The sequence below is a fragment of the Pan paniscus genome, chromosome 3, assembly GCF_029289425.2.
Source record: "Pan paniscus chromosome 3, NHGRI_mPanPan1-v2.0_pri, whole genome shotgun sequence".
In the NCBI taxonomy this organism is placed as follows: Eukaryota; Metazoa; Chordata; class Mammalia; order Primates; family Hominidae; genus Pan; species Pan paniscus.
This window is the reverse complement of record NC_073252.2, coordinates 90,769,997-90,789,471: the sequence shown is the minus strand read 5'-3', so window position 1 is coordinate 90,789,471 and position 19,475 is coordinate 90,769,997. Positions and strand designations below refer to the sequence as shown.

Below are 19,475 nucleotides of genomic sequence, written 5' to 3'. Positions count from 1 at the left end.
GACTGTATAAATATTATGTATATTTATGGGAAAATACATATATGTGCATTTTTCCCTTGTCCTATCATTCAGTTGTAAGCTCCATCAGGATAAGGGCTTTGTGCATAGTTTTTCAGTGTATACCCAGCACTTAGGATAAAAGTGACTAAAGCCTAGAAGTTAATTTATAAATATTTGTTGAACACAGAAATAAAAGATCTTTATTAAGTTCACTCTAGCTCATTATAGATTGTTACAATAGCAAAAGTAAAAGCTGATGTTTCCCTGTAGCCTACCTAGCTGAGAGGGTAAAAAAAGTCTTGGCAGTGTGTATACTCCCAAAGTTGGCTGATACTCTTTTTAAAAGCTACTTACCACTTCCCAATCCCCAGACTTATATAACACAACCCCCTCAATAACTATGTAGTAAACTCAGTAACACTGGTTAGATGGGGAAGAAACTGTGTCTGAAGAAGACATGGAAAACATCAGAGTAAAGCATAGGTCAGAAAAAGGAGAAAACAGAGAAGAGTAGCATCCTGGAGACTGGAAAGAATCCCCTACGTCAGTGTGGCTGGGAAAGATGCCACAACATCACAGGATAAAAAGTAATGCAGATCTAAATGCACCACAATTTAAATATCCTCTTCCTGTCTATTCCTTTGGAAAGTCTTTATTCACTCAACAAATATGACTTGAGCTTAAGGCATTAGGGGTACAACGAGCAAAAACCACAGTCTCTGCATACAACTTTTTGAGGGAAAATCGAACAAGTGGGGCATCACTACATCCTAGGGTTTATGGTATCATATTTCATTCCTTCTGAAGCTGAGTTATAGAAATATATACTCTGACTAGGTTAAGAGGTTTATGTAAAATATTAATGAGGTAAATTTTGATAAACTGAATTTCTCAGATAAAAAGATACAATAAAATGTTTTTTTTTTAATTTTAGCAAGGAAATTGAATTAGGATAAAGTGACAGATAAAAGAGTCTATTTCATTTAAAGGAGTATTCATTTGACTCTACACTAAAGCTTAGTCTACTTGGAAGAAATGTATTACATTCATACACATTCACTATTATATGATTTTAATATATTTTAATATATTTAATCAGTAAGAAATTGCTCTTAATCTCAGCCTGGACAGTATCATAAAAGTACAGTTAAAACCTAGCATAGGCTGGGCGCGGTGGCTCACGCCTGTAATCTCAGCACTTTGGGAGGCTGAGGGGGATGGATCACGAGTTCAGGAGATGGAGACCATCCTGGCCAAAATGGTGAGACCCTGTCTCCACTAAAAATACAAAAAATAGCTGGGTGTGGTGGTACATGCCCTCAGGAGGCTGAGGCAGGAGAATCACTTGAATCAGGGAGTTGGAGGTTGCAGTGAGCCAAGATTGTGCCACTGCACTCCAGCCTGGAGACAGAGCGAGACTCTGTCTCAAAACAAACAAACAAAAATAAAAAACAACTTAACACATATTATATAGAAATATTATATTTTATATTTTCAAATCGAAGTCAGGAACTTGGCATTTTCTTCATTTCTGACATACCTTTGCTTAGAACCCTTGGCTGAGGAAGTGGCTGATTTGAGTTGTATTTGATCTCTCCTCACCAGCTGTGCATTGTTGATAGAAAGAGGAAAGGGAGGGAAAGGTGGATGGAGTGGAGGTTGTCTATTCATATTTTATAAGCCCTTCCTTGTGAGCCCTGCAGTTGTCATCAGAGCACAGGCCCACATGCAGTGTCCCTCACAGCCCAAGGACCACTGACACAGAACCAGGGTCAGGATATGCAGCATGACAGATTCTTTGAAGTCTGCATTTTGGTGGCACTTAAACACAAAATATTTGGTCACTTTTGACCTCAAATAACCCATGAGGCCATGGGCTAAACCACATATGAATTGTCTAACATCATCATGAATCCTGTCTTCTGAAAATCTCAATTACTATTTCTTATATCTGACTAAATAGAGCTGTAAAGAAACCAGAGCACAGAACTGAAATTTGATAACACAGTGAAAGAGTACAAATAGCTGGCCATTACTTTCCTATACTAATTTAATCAATAGTTCCCTGTTGTAACAACCTATGCAAAAGGACTTAATCACAACTTCTAAAACAAACTAGAGAAATATATGTAATATGTAATATAGAACTAGAAAAAAGCAGGAATTTGAATAATGTGATTTTTTTTTAAGCATGGATATGTTCTAGTGCAAAGCAGACAGAAAGTCAATCCCAGAAAACCTTTTTCTTACTAAGGTTTGCAATGATCAAAGTTTGGATAAAAAACAATTGATCCAGGATACAATGTAGTTAAAATAGGCAGTAAATCAAACACATGAAATAGAGGTTTATGTAGTTGCCATATATGGATTTAACTACTAAAGATATTAGTTAATAATTGACTAGCAGGGTGAGTACTTAAAGGCTATTACATCATATTACTGTGGTAACCTGTCTTTTTAATGAATATTAGTCACAACAAAATGTGATCATTTAGAGCCTCAAGATGAAGTGTATTCATAGCTATCTGTATATTTTTAAAGAACAAATAAAGCCCAACATGCCATTGCCAATAGCAGATGTGATTCAAAAAGCTTGAAAAATAGCATATCATAAAAATGTGCTTTTTAGTTTGCAGCATTTTTTCCTGAATGCCATGGATTGAGGTCTCCCAGGAAACAGACTCTGTATAGAGATGTGAATGCAGGAGATTTATTAGCACATGCCGTCTCAGGGTCAACACCAATCTGGCAGTGTGTGAGAGGAAGGAGTAGGAATTGGGAGAGCTATAGATTAGGCTGTGATATAATCACAGTAAGACCTTGGGCAACCCTGAAGCAACCCTGAAGCTGGATTGGCTGTGGAGAGTTGTTCTGGGTATGGTGAGGGCATTGTGCCTTCATATTCCCATGTCACAAGCACTGGCTGTGACCTGCTCAGTGAAAGGGTGTTGGTATCTTCAACCAAAGCATTTCCCCAAAAGGATTGAGAGCCTTCTGCTTACAATCTTCCCAGCAGCCAGAGGAAGGAATCCTTTAGTCCTGAAAGGAGATCTGGGTGGTACAGCACAGCATCTCTGACACTAACTGACTTCTTCAAATATTTCTTTTTTTTTTTTTTTTTTTTTTTTGAGACAGAGTCTTGCTGTGTCACCCAGGCTGGAGTGCAGTGGCCCAATCTTGGTCACTGCAGCCTCTGCCTCCCAGGTTCAAGTGGTTCTCCTGCCTCACCTCCTGAGTAGCTGAGTAGACAGGCATATGCCACCACACCTGGCTAATTTTTGTGTTTTTAGTAGAGATGAGGTTTCACCATATTGGTCAGGCTGGTCTCGAACTCCTGACCTCGTGATCCACCCACCTCAGCTATGTGCCATATAAACTACCATTATCGAAGGCATTCAAAACTTATATGACCAATTCCTTCCTCCAAGAGCTTGAGAGCAGGCTGAGCACTGTCGTGCACACCTGCAGTCCCAGCACTTTGGGAGGCTGAGGCAGGTGATCACCTGAGGTCAGGAGTTCATGACCAGCCTGACTAACATGGTGAAACCCCGTCTCTACTAAATACAAAAAAAAAAAAAAAAAAAAAAAAAGAAGAAGAAGAAGAAGAAAAACCCCGGCATGGTGGCGCATGCCTGTAATCCGAGCTACTTGGGAAACTGAGACAGGAGAATCCTTGTACCTGGGAGGTGGAGGTTGCAGTGAGCCAAGATCACGCCATTGCACTCCAGCCTGGGCAACAAAAGCGAAACTCCATCTGAAAAGAATAAAAAAGAGCTGAAAGCATAGATGATACACGTATACACACATAACATGTATTTGATATTACTCTGTAAGTTAACAAATATTTAGAGACATGTAAGAGGTAAAAGTCAAGCACAAGATATTTACAAAGTGGAGCGCTCATCAGTGAATGAAAAGTATTGGGGGGAAGTTCCTTTTCATTTGAATTAGGCCTTAAATATGAATGGGATTTTAACATGGGGAGATAAAGTAAAAAAAAATTAGAAAGTATGTGAGTCAATATAAAATAGGACCCAAGCAACAAGGCCAACTTGACAGAAATATAGGTTATATTTTAAAAGTTTACGTTGATATTGTCAAAACAGAAGTTGGTGCACATTTAAAAACCCAGACTTTATTGGAGATATTACGGATCTCTACCAAAAGATCACTACCTGTTTGTTTATGAATAGATGGAAGGAATGACATTTTGAGATGTGACCTTCTCTCTACTAGTATAGCCAAATGACCTTTCCCAAAAATTCCATGGTTTTTCTAGAATCCTGTCCCTAGAGTAGACAATCAAAATGTTTACTTTTATTTGTGGACATCTTGACTGACTGTTTTTCAAATGAACTAAGTTTTAAAAGTTAAACTTTTTAAAAATTGATTCTCCTAGGAGAGTAATTTAGCCTAAATATTCCATATTTGTTTGCAGAAAGAAGTTACAAAAATTTCCCAAACCTTTGCTGCTCTCCATGCATAATTTTGAAATAATTTCCTAAACTTTATACTTTAGCTAAGTATAGGACCAATCTTTACATCTATATAGAATAGGTTAAGTCTGTCCTGCATGGACTCAACTGATACTGAAATAAGAGGAAATACTTTAATTAAAATGTAAAACAAACAAACAAACCCCCATAGCCATGAAGATGCTATTTATCAAGCACCAGATTCTGAGTGGTGTAATTACTGCTAACATTATTATTGTTAGAAGTATTTTTATTCTAATTTTCCTGATAAGTGAATTGCCTGAATCCTCACAGCTAATCAGCAGCGGAGTTCAGGTTCAAACTCAAGCTGTTTACCCCAAATATATTATCCCCATTGAGTACTTAAATTTGAGGCTTATACAATTAAGGAATTTAACCTGTTGTAGTCAGGCCTATTTGACTCAAAAGTTCATACTTCTAATCACTAGACTATGAGGACCCACATAAAAATATATTAAACAAGACTTAAAATATAGTTGTCGTAACAAAAAAAGGGTTCTTGTTGGTTTCCAAATAGCCATAGAACAAAATCCTGAGTGAAAGAAAAACAAAATGTACTGATAAATTTTGCATCTCACGAATTCATTATTATTCATTTTCATTCCTTGAGACAATTTTATCACATTTTGGTCCTCAAACCTCCAATACAACTTCTCCTATTCTCAGCTGACAATTGTGACTTATATACCACTTTGAAAGAAAAAAAGGGAAACAAGCAAAAGACAACAGACTCTTTTTTCCAATACCAGATCTACCAATCTACCTCCATGTTTAAATGTTTAATCTGTCCTCCTTATTGAAATTAGTAAGTGTCCACATGCACTTCTTCTCTGCTTCCTTTCACAGAAAAACATCTCCAAAGGAATTGTTACTACTTGTGAATTCTATTTGACTCCTCCCCATCTCACCCCCACATTCTTTTTGATCTCCTCCTTTTTTGGAATTTGCCCCACTACTCTGTTTAAAACCTTTCTTAGGAAGATTACTACTGACGTGTATCTTACTAAATCCAATGGATAAACCTTTTTTTTTTTTTTAACATCGTTTTACGTAACTTCTCGGCAGTATTATGTAGACGGCTCCCTGCTTCTAAAAACACAGCTTTTTAGCCTATAGAAAACATCTGCTTTTCATTCTGCTTCAATGGCTGTTCCTCACTAGTGACATTTCCTTACTCTTCCTCCTCAAATTAACTCTGTATGTTAGTGGCTCTTGAGCTGAATCTATGGCCCTTTATTCTTCTCTATCATACTCTTTTCATAGATGATCTTATCTGTTCTCATGACTTGAAACATAATCTGTATGTGGATGACATCTGTTTTTATATACTCAGAAATAAAATCTCCCTGAGCTCCAAATTTGTACATACATATGATTTCTTGTCAACTTCCCTTTGATAAGACAAAGAGAAAAGCAGCCCCTGACATCTGAGATGTTGTGAATAAATATTTTTGTCAACATTTACAACCAGTCCATCAAGGTGTCTATTTCCAAAGAAAATTTTGAATCCTTTTTTACCTCATCGCAGATAGCATCATTTTCACCCCATAATTATCTATGGACTAGGTATACAATCTCCACTGAGTACATAGATCCTGTTCATTGATCTGTGTGAAAACAAGTGGCCTCCACAATGTATTCTCCATGCAAAATCTTAATAATTTTGAAGCATAATAAATGGTTTTGGGAAAACTGGATGTCCATATACAGAAGAATAAAACTAGATGCTTATCCCTCAGCACATACAATAATCCACTAAAATGACTTAAAAACATAAACATAAGACCTGAAACTATAAAACTACTAGAAGAAAGCATAAGAGAAACACTCCAGAATATTGGGCTAGGCCAAGATTTTATGGGTAAGAATTCAAAAGCACAGGAAACAAAACAAAGACAGAAAAATGGGACTATATTAAACCAAAAACCTTCTGCATAGCAAGGAAACAATCAACATAATAAAGAGACAAACTGTTGAATGAAGTATTTGCAAAATCATTATCTGACAAGAAACTAATACACAGAATATACAAAGAACTTAAACAACTCAACATAAAAAAACCCCAAACATTAAAAAGTGGGCAAAAGATCTAAATAGACACTACTCAAAAGAAGGCATGCAAACCACCAACAGGTATATGAAAAGATGTTCAACATCAGTAAGAGTCAGGGAAATGCAAATCAGACCCAAAATAAAATCCCATCAAAACCAAAATAAAATATCATCTTACCCCACTTATAATGACTTTTATCAAAAAGACATTAATACTGGCAAAGATGCAGAGAAAAGGGAATTGTTATACATTGTTGGTGGGAATACAAGTTAGTAGAAGCCATTATAGAAAACAATATAGATATTTCTCAAAAAACTAAAAGTAGAACTACTATTTGATTGAATAATCTCACTACTACATATTTATCTTAAAATCAGAGAATCAATGTATCAAAGGTATACATGCACCCCTATGTTTATTGCAGCACTATGCAATAGCAAAGATGTGAAATCAAACTAAGTGTACATCAAGAGATGAAAAGATAAGGAAAATGTGGTATGTATACACAATGAAATACTATTCAGCTAAAAAAAGAACAAAATTATGCCATTTACAGCAACATTGATGGAAATAGGAGTTATTATGTTAAGTGAAATAAGCCAGATACAGAAAGACAAATATCCCATGTGCTCACTCATATATGGGAGCTAAAAAGTTGATCTCATGGAGGTAGAGAGGAGAATAATAGTTACCAGAGCCTGGGAAGGATGCAGGGGTGGGGATGCGTGTGAAGAGAGTTTGGAAGGAACAAGGAATAAGTTCTAATGTTTGATCATAGAGTAGGGTGACTATAGTTAATAACAATGTACTGTACATTTCAAATAGCTAGAAGCGTGGACTTGAAATGTACTCAGCAGACAGAAAAGATAAATGCTTATGGTGATGACCATCTTAGCTACCCTGACTTGATCATTACACAGTGCATGCATGTAACAAAATGCATCCCACAGATATGAACAAATTTTATGTATCAATAAAAACATGTAAATATAACAATGTCATTTCACTGCTTAAATTCTTGCAATGATATACACTCAGAATAAAATTAAATGCAAGATTCCTATACAAATAGCTCTAGGGTACTTACTTCTATGATAGTGTCTTGAAAGGCTTTTCCCTTTAACACCTCTGTTTTATCCATACTGCCTCCTTTTTGTTTCATTAATACATTACGTTCTTTCCTGACTCAAGCTTTTTGCACATTTTCTTAACATTGCCTGTAACGTTCATCACTCATCATCGAGGTCTTTACATGGTGGGCTCCCTCGCTTAACTCACTTTGCGTTCCTAATTCAGTTATTCAAAGAGATGTTTCCTTACAACTCCACTTAAAATAGGACACTCCATCCTGTTACTCTGCATTGCTTTATCTGCTTATCTATTTTATTCTTTGGTAATAGTACTTGAAGATATGAAATTATCTTCATGAATTGCTTATTTACTTATCTATACAATGATAGCTTCTTACAAGCAGAAACCTCTGTCTGATTTCTCACTGTATCCCCAGTGCTAAGAGCAGTACCTGCCAAAAAAGTTATTTTTTTAGAAGAATAACAATAGGTATAGATTAAATATCTCAAAAATGGCAGAAACAAAGTTTAACATTCATTTTCATGTTATGTCTACTGGAGTTCAGTCAAAAGCCAGAAAGCCAGTCTGATGCCCATATTTGACGTGTAGACCCCTGGGAAAAGGCCAGCACAAATGCTACCAGCTCTGCCTGCAGTTCATGGCCTGTCTTTAGACACAGCCTCCTGTCACATCATGTTTCCCTCTTTGTAGGGGAATTGCAGTTGCAATATGAAGAACACACCAGGTCATGTAAAGAATATCACACATGTATGCACACGCACAGAAAAGGAAATAGTAGAAGTGATGCTAACAGGAATATTAAATCTGTTATTTGGTTTACAATAGATGTAAATGAAAATGAGATATAAAATATACATAGCAGTAAAAATAGCGACAATTGGAAAATAATCATAGCCAATAAAATTCTCTTTTCTCTTTTGAATCTCCAATTCAAAGAATTTTGCTCATCTGAATTTGTCCAGAAAGTTGGACCCTTTCCCAAATGGTCATTTTAAGTCTGGATATTGAAATACCATTTCAAAATACAGTGGTTCAAGAAGGGTATTTAAACACATCAAAGCTATATAAATCATTCTAAATAATACTTACTAACCCTATACAGTGTTTTGTACTGTGTCAGGCGCTGATTTAATTATTAATTATAATAATTCATTTAATCCCCACAACACCACGGTGAGATCGGTATCATGATCATCACTGCCATTTCACAAATGAAGAAATTAAAGCATAAAGCATGTAAGTTACTGAAAGATTTGGGTTTGAACCTAGATAGTTTTGATCCTATAGTTTATAGGCTCCTCACACTCTCTTGGAAAGCCCCTATTACCTGGGATCGTCTATCTCCTACTACCATCATGCTGTTTCTTGGTATCATGCTTCTCATGGGGCAGATTTCACGAGCTTTTTGGTGTATGGAAAGATCTTAATCTTTCCCCAACTCATAAGCATACTGACTCCTGAACTGTTCTTCCACAGATAGTGCAACAACAGCCTAAGCCCTCAGTATTCACAGGACTATGAAATGTCTGGGCACTGTAGTTTACATTAGTCTTTTCAGACACCCATTACATTCCCTTCCTAAGGCAAGTAATTAAGGTATCTGTGTTAATGCATTAAATGGTTTGCACATTAACTTTCCTGCAATTATCAGTGACAGGTTATGCATTAGCAAATATGTAAACGATGTGTTTGTGTTTATGTTGTTGTTTTGGAAATGATGGAGAACAAATACTGAAGGAGTTTCTATATTGTCATATATAGCTATTACTGGTATCTATACAGTTAAGAGACTTTCTAATTCTAATTTGATAATTATTTAACAATGGAAAAACCCTCCTTTTAAAAACTATAGTATCATGAAATTCTTATAGTCTTATTTTTACTTAATCTTACATATTTCGGTTTTCACACATTTGTTCATTGGGGAGTCATTTTTACCACAGTCTTTCATGTATTTGAATTGCCTTCTTTCCTCAAACTGACAGTAACTCCATGAACCCTTCTTTAGAGGTCCTGGTTTCCAGCCCATTACTCATTTTAGTTGCCATCTCCAAGTCTTACACATGTTCATCCCATCAGTTTTGAAGTATAGAAATTAAACTGCACACTTGTTCTGACTCAGACTGAGAATTGTTTTCTAATACTTGCAGCCATCCTGCTCTGAGGGCATTCAAGTTTTTTGTTTGCTATTATGCTTTGTTTTTAACTGAACAAACGCCACTCTATGAAAACAGGATGCATACGGATGCTTTTAGTAAGATCACATTGCTTATGCACATTAACTGGTTTCAGACAACCTGGTTTTTGCCTAGCCAGCTATTTTCTATTTCACTCATCCCCTTTGAATACAATGTCATTTATTACACATCACTCCTCCAGTGTTTCAAAGTCACAAGAAATCCTACCTCTCTCTCCAGATCTTGGCAATCTCATCCAAAGTGGTATCATTCTATAGATCACTAAAAATATTCTGATAACATAATCTAATAAAACCAGGCCAAGGACTTATCTTTAAAGGACAATACCTGCTATGTCCACAGATGGTGATATTTATTGGTTTCAATTATTCTTTGAGCAGTTACCTAACTAATCATTGTCTAAAAATGTGTGTATTACTTACATTTGTAATAAACCAGTTTTATATAACAATCAGAAACGGTAAAATATAGAAATCTGAGTGCTATGAATATTCATTCATTTGTCCTCTCTTCACTTAATATGTACCTTCTCCTATGTTGATTACCATAAAGATTAAAATACAATTTTAAAATGTATTTGTTCAAAAGAGAATTGGTATAAATGGAAAACACACTGTTGTCTTTGAAAGTCATAAGTTTGCTTTCTCTGCTTTTTAAGTATACTTGTTCCAATTTCTGCAACAATATATGTACACACACAAAGTTACAGACACAAACATTTACCTACTGGACCTCTATTAATAAGTCATTTACATATTCACTTGCCACAATATATATATTTGGTGTATGTTTCAGTAAAAGTTTTTCAAATCACAAGTATCCTATTAGCTACTAGCAGTTTAAAAAGTCTAGTCTGTATCATATTATGATCTGTACTATTTATCAGAGGAATATCAAAATGAACTAAATAAAAAATCCACTGAAATCAAAGTATATTAAATGTATTACTTTTTCACAGATATCCTAAAATATCCCTTCATAATATCTCTCTACTCCCATGAACATTTTAAACACTACAGAAATTATTATATAGCTATCTGATAATTTGACTTTTGTACACTCTTTTATTTTGCTAAGAATCCATTCACACCTTTGTTTAGTATTCCACTCAAAGGAGTTATTCTTGTCACAGACTAAGAAATGTGGACTCTTCTTAGAGGAATACATGAACAAATTCATTGGTTTACTGTGTTCATCTCTTGTATTTTTTTCTATATGATTAAGAGAGAATGTTGTTTGAAAGAAGAAATACTATGGAAAAGTGAAAGAATTATATCTTGCTTCAAAGGATTGGAAAGCTTTAAGGCTTGACTTTCTCACTATTGAATTGAAGTTTCATGAATGCACTCCAGCACTGCTTACATTTGAGGTACAGAATATTGCTCTGTAAATCTAGCTCCATATTCACCACTTCTCTCAGAATCCTTCAGAGAACGAATATTGTTTACAGCCAACATGTGTTTACCAAGCACTGTAGCTTCGTGGGTGTGTTTCATTAATCATACAACTGCCTGAGACAGAGAAATTTGCACTTTTGCAAAATTCACTACAAGGTCACCGACAGCCCTTAGAACACTGGCTCATCTGGCCATCATCCAAACTGTCTAGGTGGCTCTTGAAGTCTTACTTTGCCCTTGTCTACATAGGTTATTATGAAGGATATTTCAGATTAGACTCCTTGATGAAAACATCAAAACATAGTTACTAATCAAAGAGTTGTGCATATTTTTTGCCAACTAGCTTTAGATTGCTTCGTTACTAGAATGTTGAAATGACTATGAATGTCAAAAATCATTATAGTATAGTATAAGTTAGTATTTAAAAGCCTAGAAACTGTTAGTGCCTACGCATCCTGTCTGACATTGAAGGCAAAGGATAGTCAGAACAAGTGTTATAAAAGCCACAAAACTGAGTTATAGCACATATATACTTTATTTAACAACACTGAAAAGAAAGCTCTGTGGAAAAGAGAACATTGATTTAAGCTTGTCTATTTCTAAGAACTATCTCTTTGCAGTTACTCAACTTGGAAGTTTTATATTTTGTAAATCAAACAGCCCTTTTTTGGACTAATTTCTTTAACTGTATTAAAAGTCAGTAAATTATTTTGATGTATATTTAGAATAGGTAAACAAATACTTTCATTTTAAATGTGTGTTTTGATTATTGCCTTATAACTGCCAAATAATTGAAAGATGGCTATTTTTTATTTACTAGTTTTCTCTTAGCTGCATTTTCATATTTTAAATGCTTAAAACTATATTATTTTTAATCTACATGTATCTTTTTGCATTTTCTTAAAGATAGTTTAAAAATCATTACCACCTAACTTATTTTAAAGCCTGATAAAATGTCAACAATATTTTATTATCTTAATACATTTTCTACTGCATTTGATTATTTACGCTTTTTTCTTAATTGGGTATATGTATAAATAAAATGTACCCATGGTCTATATGTTTGCTTTGCCCATTCTTATAAAAAGGTGTGTTTGCCAAGAATTAACAAATACCATTCCAATTTTTCTAGTGAAATATGATTTTCTTATATTTTGTGAACACACAAAAATCATTAGAAATCATCTCATTATTTATATTTGATTGATACAATATGAAGCTCAGTTGGATAAATTAAAAAATTACTTATCTCTAAAATTATTGTTACCAATAAATATGTATGTAGATATTTTCAAGTATATATTTGAATATCTGTGTAAATTATTGCTGCTATTCAAAAATGAAGCATGGTCTTCTGCAACACTGTTGAAGTACCGAGACTCAAAATCAACTAATAGTTGATAAGGCAGACACTCCTTCAAACACTTTTTGTAACATAGAAGATATTAAGGTTACAGAACAAGCATGGAACTTTTCAAAATGTATTATACAGGCTGGAGGCTACTGACATAAGAAATGTTCAGGTGCTATTGCCCATAGGGTCGCCTCAACAGCCAGGGTCTGGAATCACAAATACTTGTTGAGGGCAAGTGTATCATTTCTAGCACCATTCTAGCACAAATTCTCTTAAATTCTTTCTTGGTCTATGTGAATGGACATGTTCTTTAACTAGATAACCTTGTTATTTTGAATTGAACTAATATTTTCATTCACAAATTTTGAATTTTCATATTAATTATCGATCCTAAGGGCTTAACAAAAGTAGAATATGCAGGAGGCAAAAGAGGGTAAAAAGCTGGTAAAGATTTTCCCTCTATGGCAGTACCTGTTTGGAGGAAGTATTTCTAGCTGAATGAGATAGTAACAGATACTGGGTTCAGCGGATAAGCTAGAGTTCCCAAGGGGAAGTGGTGACTTCATCACATTCTATAGTTGGTTGGTACAAAGTGTTAGAATGTGAGGTGCCCGGGCCAGGTGCGGTGGCTCACATCTGTAATGCCAGCACTTTGGTAGGCCGAGGTGGGCAGATCAGCTAAGGTCGGGAGTTCAAGACCAGTCTGAGCAATATGGAGAAACCCTGTCTCTACTAAAAATACAAAATTAGCTGGGCTTGGTGGCGTATGCCTGTAATCCCACCTACTCGGGAGGCTGAGGCAGGAGAATTGCTGGAATTAGGGAGGCAGAGGTTGCAGTGAGCCGAGATCTCACCATTCCACTTCAGCCTGGGCAACAAGAGCGAAATTGTCTCAATCAAACAACCAATCAATCAATAAAATGTGAGGTGCCTGGAGATGTCTGTAAGGAATACATGTCTGTAAAGAATACACACTGCTCCACTGTTGATCATAAAGAATATACTCCTTCCATCTACGTGTATGTTTGTACCCATTAAACAACCCCTCTTCAGCATTATCCATCTTCTCTCCTCTGGTTTTCCTTAAAAGGAAACCTTGCCATTATGTGGAACTGATCTTACCCTCAGCTTCAGCAGAGAACTTCAATTGGCTTAAAATACCAGTGCATCTACTGTCTTGGACACAAAAAATCATTTAAAAATGGTACAAATCTTGGGAGGCCGAGGCGGGCGGATCACGAGGTCAAGAGATGGAGACCATCTTGGCCAACATAGTGAAACCCGGTCTCTACTAAAAATATAAAAATTAGCCAGGTGTGGTGGCTGGCGCCTGTAGTCTCAGCTACTCCAGAGGCTGAGGCAGAAGAATTGCTTGAGCCCGGGAGGCGGAGGTTGCAGTGAGCTGAGATCGCGCCACTGCACTCCAGCCTGGGCGACAGAGCGAGACTCCGTCTGAAAAAAAAAAAAAAAAAGCTACAAATCAAGGCCGGGCGCGGTGTCTCATGCCTGCTGTAATCCCAGTACTTTGGGAGGCGGGCAGATCACGAGGTCAAGAGATCGAGACCATCCTGGCCAACATGGTGAAACCCCGTCTCTACTAAAAATACAAAAATCAGCTAGGCCTGATGGTGCATGGTGGTGCGCGCCTATAGTCCCAGCTACTCAGGCGGCTTAGGCAGGAGAATCGCTTGCACCTGGGAGGTGGAGGTTGCAGTGAACCAAGATCGCGCCACTGCACTCCAGCCTGGTGACAGAGCAAGACTCCGCCTCCAAAAATAAATAAATAAATAAATAGAAATGGTACAAATCAGAATCTGCTGGGTGAGGTGGCTGGTGGTTCATGCCTGTAATCCCACTGTGGGAGGCTTCGGTAGGCAGATCACCTGAGCTCAGGAGTTCGAGACCTGCCTGGCCAACATGGCAAAACCCCTTCTTTACTAAAAATACAAAAAAATTAGCAGGGCTTGGTGGTGTGTGCCTGTAATCCCAGCTACTCAGGAGGCTGAGGCAGGAGAATCGTTTGAACCCAGGAGGTGGAGGTTACAGTGAGGTGAGATCACACCACTGCACCCCAGCCTGGGCAACAGAGTGAAACTCCATCTCAAATAATAATAATAATAATAATACGAATTAATTAAATGGTACAAATCGATTGAGACCAGAGAGAAGGTGAACCTCAAGACTTGTGCAGAGCCTACCAAGGGAGATTTTCTCTACTCTTGGACAATATACTGTGAAAGTATGAGGGCTAGAATACTCCTTGGCTGCAAAACATTTACTACCACATAGGAAGAGGGTAGAGTTGCTGGTGGGATGGAGATCATCATGTAGTTTTTCAGGATGAAGTCAACACCCTGAGAAAGGAGCGGGAAACTAGAGAAACCAGAGATGGTGGCGTCGCTGGTCCTCCATGTCAAACCTGAAACTGAATTTTCTTTTCTGAAGTCAACACATTCCTTGCTTGTTTTTTCATTTATTTGTGTTAGTTTAAGTTGGGTTTTTTGGCACTTCCCAAACAAATTACCTTAGCTGTTATATTTTTCTAATACATTCCTTAAATATTGAGATGGGAAACATAGAAAAAATGTATTCAGAAATCTAAGCAGGCTAGTAGTTATCATCAAGATTTGACTACTGGTATCAGGGTCCCATTCCTCAGGCTGAGCAGGACCAGAAAAGATGAAAGCAAGTAAAGGAGTCAGGCAAAAACATAACATTGTCTTAGTCCTAGAAAGAAACAGATAAACAAGACTACCCATTACTGAGAAAGGAAATAATGCAGTCCTAGTAATTCTTAAGTCAGAAACTTCTAGTATAGGGACTTCATTAAGAAGAAATTGCATCAGTAAAGTTTGGAAAACAGCTATGTCTCAGGAGTCCATGTATGATCAGAGGAGAGGGTAATTATAACAGTTAAGGGTTAAAGTAGCTGCATCTGAAGACTTAACAGCAAGGTCTTACCTGGAAGTATGGCTTAATAATAAATATTATTGAATGTTTATTAGTAAATGCTTTTGATTCTTAATAGGATCAGGGTAGGATTAAGCTTGCATTTCTTGAGGAAAAAGGAAAGGTCAGGAAGCTTGTAATAGTCTCTTTTCTTGTATAATATAAAAGAATACCATATTTAGAAAGTGTAATTGAAAAAGTAAAGATAGTTGGATGAGAAAGAAGATAATGGCAATAGCTATGGATAAGAGTTGTAGCAGGATATCATTTCCCCCTCCCTCCCTGATAACATACTTATTACAGAACAGAAACTTTACCCTGCCTTGAGCATAGGAGAGTCCTAAGAAACATATGCTGAATAATGCATCTTTTACTTTTACTTCTGAAATTTAAGGCAAATGCCTTAAGCTTTTAGCTTTTAGGGGAATTTATTTTTTCTAGTATATTCAACATTCCCTGAATAAAAACAATTTCTAAAAGAACCACAATTCATTCTTACAAAGCATTCAAGCATATATAAAAAATTATATATGAGAATTTTATTAAAGATCAGAACTTACTCAAATTTATATATCTTTTTTATAAATAATTACAATAAAAGTAACCTGTCTTATTGTTTTGCCATTATAAAATGGCAATAGATATCATTTTAGGGTATTTTACCTCTAATTCTATGTTTGGATTTATCTATAGTTAGATAACATAAGCTTTTCATAATAAACTAAATTAATATTTATCCAACTCCTATATGATAAACTTTCAAGGATTGGGGGATTTTTATTCCATCAATTCTCTATATGTTTAGTAAATTCTTAATGAAAAGGCAGTACACTTTCCAACATTGACGTGTTAGAAATAATGCATCTGCTCTATAAATAACTTACCTAATTGGTGAAGACTTCTGGGAAGAAGTGTGTGCATAGGAAGGATTGGATGGGTTAAAGGAAAAAGTTACCTTTCTATAGAGAGAGTGACATGTAATTTCAGGCCCTTAGTGTTCAAGAAAAGTATATCTTAAGGGAGTATAAAGATTTAGGACTCAGTGGAAAAAAATAACTTGCTCAAAGTGACACAGCAAGTTAGTGACAGACTAGAAATACAGAAGGTAAGAAAAAAGACTCTTCAGAATCCCAGCATGCATACCAGTGAAACATTCTGTGAGTATTTAAAGAGATCACATGAAGTAAAATGAGTTGTAGCTGATAAACAGAGATAAACTATCCCATAACTCCACTAATTTAGCATTCCAGAGCAAAACAAAATGGTCATGTTTCTTTCAGGTAAACACATCTAATAACTGGTAAATTGACAGCAGTTTAATACATACTCCTATAAAGCCTACACAATAGCCACTAAACATCTCTATAAAGGAACCTCTAGATGGTCTGGCTTTAATATTGTTCTTGGCCACTAATCATAGGATAAAACTACATATAAATTTTCTTTCTAAATCTTTACATTTTAAAAATAAAAACTGTCACAATAAATATATTTTAAAAGTTATATGCTATGTGTAGTGTGACATAAATTCCCTAGATTTCAATTCAGATACTTGAAGTTACTCTTGAGTTTATTCAATCATGAGTTTATTCACAGCATACAACAGACTATTTTATCAGGTACCATAGCGCAAAATATGTGCAAGGTGATGATATTTTAGGAAGATATACAGAGACAGCACAAATATTTTGAAGTAAAGTGAAATCATTGTAGGTTACTACCTAAACACTAGATCTACAGGAGTTAAAAAGTGGCTGGATGCAGACGTACTGCATTTTATTCTCTCATGTTTATGTAAGGAAAAACTGAGAAAATGCAGTGCTTTGGGAAACTTTGTTCAGCAGTCAAATCATGAAAACATGTGAGAAAGAAAGAAATCCGATGATTTTCAGCCAAATCCTATGACTTCACAAATTTATATGCCGATCATGCTTCTTTTTCTTTTATATCACTTATTTTTGCTTTTCTTTTTTACTTTAAAGCATTGAATTTGCTACATGGTCTTTTTATATTTAAATATATTATAAACTTCCAAGCCCAATATATCTAAACTGAAACCAAAGAACAAAAGTGAGACCTCACCACCACCACACACCAAATTATTGCTCTCATTCAACTTAGAATATGCTCAAATATATTGGAGTACTCAATAGCAAGTACCACTACTGAAAAAAATTAAACTAAATTTAAATATCTAGTTGTTTCATAACAAGAATACAATGACCTCACATTTAAAATTCTCATCTAGTATTAAAATATCTCTTCTTAAATATTTAGACATTATCAAAGCTGTCAGGAGTAGAACAACTGTCCTGCTCCCTAATATTTAGTAAGTAGCATGTTAAACAGTATAAACATGGACCTATAGGTATGTGTGTGTGTGTGTGTGTGTCTATACAATATGCCTAGGCAAAGAAGAGAGAATGAAAATGAAAAATAGTACATTAGACACTAAATAGCTTTATAATTTATGATCAATTCAACAAAGAGAAATACTCTAAATCAAATGAGAATATTATGTTTTTTAAATATTCTCAATGTAAGTAATTTTTTAAAGACATACCTTAAAAGCAGAAATAAGAAGTATCACTTAACTTTGTCATTTCTGATCTTGGAAATGTTTACCAAAACAATGATCATAAGTAATTTAATATATCTGTGTTGTCAGACTAGGACATTTGGACACTCCAAGTTTCCACTCATGTTGTTTCTGTTTTATTCTCCTCTGTGGAGTTTAGATTAATCTCTCACGTGACACTTCAGAGAAAGGAACAAGAGGACTGAGTGCTAGAATCTTCTCATTTACTTTATAAATTTCTGTTGATCCTACAGACCTCAAACTGTGATTTTGACATAAATTTCACCCCCAAAGATGGATTTCTCAACAGTGCTAAATTAGCCCTTCCCTTTGCTACAAAGCACTGTACCCAGACAGAACGCCAGAAATCCTAAAGAATTCATAATCCAGTTAGGGAAATGGAGCATAATTACATAAGAGATAAATAATGATTTACAAAACATTATACAGTAGAACATAATGAGTAGGTAAATATTTGCTTTGTATTCAGAAAAGGTTTCATGGAACTGGAGCATTTGCCTTGAGCCTCAGGTAATAGATTTTCAAATTAAGGAAAAAAACTAAAGGATGAGAAACACTAGAAAAGTGCAAGGCACTTTCTAGGGCAGTGGGTATACCAGATTCATTGGGAAAGACATAATGTGGGTAAAAAGTAGTGGAGGAGGTTGAAAAGAGTTGGAGTAAGGTTTATGATGGAGTCACACATTTTCATGTACCAAACCTCTGAAAAAAAAATTTTTTTTTTTTTTTTTGAGATGGAGGATTGCTCTGTCGCCCAGACTGGAGTGCAGTAGCGTGATCTCAGCTCACTGCAACCTCCGCCTCCCGGGTTCAAGGAATTCTCCTGCCTCAGTCTCCTGAGTAGCTAGGATTACAGGCGTGTGCCACCACACCCAGCTAATTTTTGTACTTTTAGTAGAGACGGGGTTTCACCATGTTGGCCAGGCTGGTCTTGAACTCTTGACCTCATGATCTGCCCACCTTGGCCTCCCAAAGTGGATTACAGATGTCAGCCACCGTGCCTGGCCCCTCTGAATATCTTAAAAGCATTTATTATCTCCTTTTCATCTTCTTTTCTCCTTGTTCTGCTTTCTCATGCAGACTCGAAATACACAGGGTAAACATGCATTTAAAATACCACTGATAATCACATTTCCCTCTTTTATAACATAACAAATGTGATATTAGGTTGAGTAGGAAAAAGAAAAACAAGCATGAGATAAGGAAAACAAAGAAAAAAAATAAGTGAAGGACAATTTGAATAGAGAACTAAGGAGCATCATATCAAGTGGTCAAATAGACTTAAGAAACCTGAATTCCTCTGTTTTACAACAACATATATGTCAAACATAAAAATT

The 19,475-nt window shown here is 35.8% G+C and overlaps 1 protein-coding gene across 3 annotated transcripts in view; it reads right to left on the bottom strand.

The window, feature by feature from the left end:
- Nucleotides 1-19,475, bottom strand: part of GRID2 (glutamate ionotropic receptor delta type subunit 2) — a 1,507,251-nt gene that overhangs the window by 1,046,685 nt on the left and 441,091 nt on the right. The window lies entirely within an intron of this gene.